Source organism: Echinops telfairi, unplaced genomic scaffold (genome assembly GCF_000313985.2).
Source record: "Echinops telfairi isolate 266 unplaced genomic scaffold, ASM31398v2 ScPeMD7_70;HRSCAF=299, whole genome shotgun sequence".
NCBI classification, from domain to species: domain Eukaryota; kingdom Metazoa; phylum Chordata; class Mammalia; order Afrosoricida; family Tenrecidae; genus Echinops; species Echinops telfairi.
The window spans coordinates 292,204-294,563 of NW_022103968.1; positions in this window are offsets into that span (position 1 = coordinate 292,204).

Below are 2,360 nucleotides of genomic sequence, written 5' to 3' on the forward strand. Positions count from 1 at the left end.
TGAACAGGAGAGTTGTAGCAGTGGGGGGAGGTCACAGAAGAAGTGGTTGATGACATTGGGGCCACAGAAGCTGAGGCGGGATATGAGAGCCAAGGACACAAATGAGGCCAGGAAGCCACCAAGCCAGGCGCTGAGGGCCAGGTACAGGCACAGCCTTGAATCCATGATGGCTGGGTAGCGCAATGGGTGACAGATGGACAGGTACCGGTCACAGGCCATGGAGGACAGGAGGAAGCATTCAGAAGAGCCCAGTGAGTGGAAAAGAAACAACTGTGTGAGACAGCATGAGAAGGAGATTGTTTTTGCCTGCACCAGGCCCGCCAGCAGCTTAGGCACAGTGACTGAGGTGTACAGCATTTCCAGCACTGATAGGTTGGCCAGGAAGAAGTACATGGGTGTGTGCAGCTGATGGCTGGTTTGGATGACCACTACAATGACCAGATTCTCCAGGATGGTCACCACATAGATGGTTAGAAAGGTCCCAAACAGCAGCCCACGAAGGTGGGGAAGCCCTGGAAAGCCCAGCAAGACAAACTCTGTCACCACAAGTGTTTCGTTGGAGTAGCTCATGGCCTGCTCTGCCTGGGAGATGACTTCTGTGGACCCTGTAATGCAGAGACACAGATGTGATGCGTGGTGGATCAGTCACTTGGTGTTACTGAGAACAGCACCCAGGTGCGATCTCACTAGAATGGACACCTGAAGACCAAGGTAATTACTTTTGGTGTTCTCGGTGTTGACCAGGCTCATGGACAGGGAGGGAATAGATGTTCCTTTGCTCACCTCTTTGACCCGATGCCACCCTTATTTGTCATCCCACCTCTCAGCTCAACATGCATATTTACAATGAGAAGACACCTGGCAGAGGACTCTTGAGCCTACACACGTATAAGTATACTCCTCCCTGACTCCAATGGAGAGTAAAGAAGCAACCTTTCACATACACCCTGTATGCAAGTACATACAAACACCCTGATGCATGCACATACACATCAGGTACACAAACACAGCACATGCACACACATCAGGTTCACATACACAGCAGGTACATGTACACATCAGGTGCACATAAACATCAGGTGTACACACAGCAGGTACACACACAGAGAAGGTGCACACACAGCAGGTGCACACACAGCAGGTGCATACACACAGCGAGTACACATACACAGCAAAGAGGACCCATCATGTCCTTTGACAATTCAGGGGCTGTGAGCCCTAGAGGACTTCCTGTCCTGAGTCATGGTTCTCAGGGGACAGTTCCTTTGTCCTGATCTCTGTGCCTAGGGCCCTCATACATGGGAATGAAGGTGAGGGGCCAACAAGTTTGGTGCCCTCAAGGTTAAGCAGAAGTACAAAGAAGTTTCCAGGAGGAAGGCTCCTTGACCACGGTGATGGTTAGGACCCAACCTAACACACCCACCCCTTATGTCCTGACAAGGACTGGTCTTGAGCAAGCCAAAGTCTTTATCTAAACCTTTATCTTGGTCTTCCATAGCAGCAAAGTGGTCCTTGAGGGTTGTGGTTGGGCTGCCTTTTTTACTTAGAGCCTCTAATGGGTCCACAGTGTTTGGGTTTTGTGTGTCAGCACATCTCTGGGGCTGGGTTTCTAAGGTGGGGTGTCTAGGTGGGGTGGGTGGGCTGGAGCAGGAACTGGAAAGGTTCTTCTTGCCTTTTCATGACTCCTGGATCTTCCTGCCCATCTGGGAGATGAGGCTCCTTCCAGGCTCCCACACTCTCCTGTTTGGCCTACGTGTATTCATGGTGGGGAGAGATTGCCTTGGACAAATCACCATTCATGACTGGCCCATAGGCCCCCTCCCTCCACTTGTGGGTCTGATTTGGGAGACATTCCAGTTACCTGGGAAAACTACTCACACAGGGAGAGTGAAGGTTCTATGGCGGCTCCAAAGAAGCATCTATACCCTGTGGCTACCAGGACCACTGCTAGACGCCATGAGGGCCAGCAGAGAGGGGTTCTTGAGGACCAGGAGTGTTCACCACATTATGGGCCACACCAAGGTTCTATCAGAGAATGCAGGATGTGGGGGGCTGAGCGATAACCAGCTCCACCTTCGTAAAGAGCTACAGTCTCAGAAACCCACCAGGGGTCACTATGAGCCAGCAGTGAGTTTGATTGTGGATGAGCTTCAGAGGCGACAGCAGTAAACTGCAGCCATCTGGGCTTAGGGGGAGCTTGCCCTGGATAGACATGCACAGAAAGGGAGCAAGGCCTGAGGAGTGCTCCTCAAAGTCCGTCTCAGCAGCCCTCCTCCCTGCTGATGTGAAACAAGTCACCTGAGAGCACCAAGGGCTGGGCCTGGCCCAGGTCTGCAGAGCCAGGCATGGAGCTGAGGTGG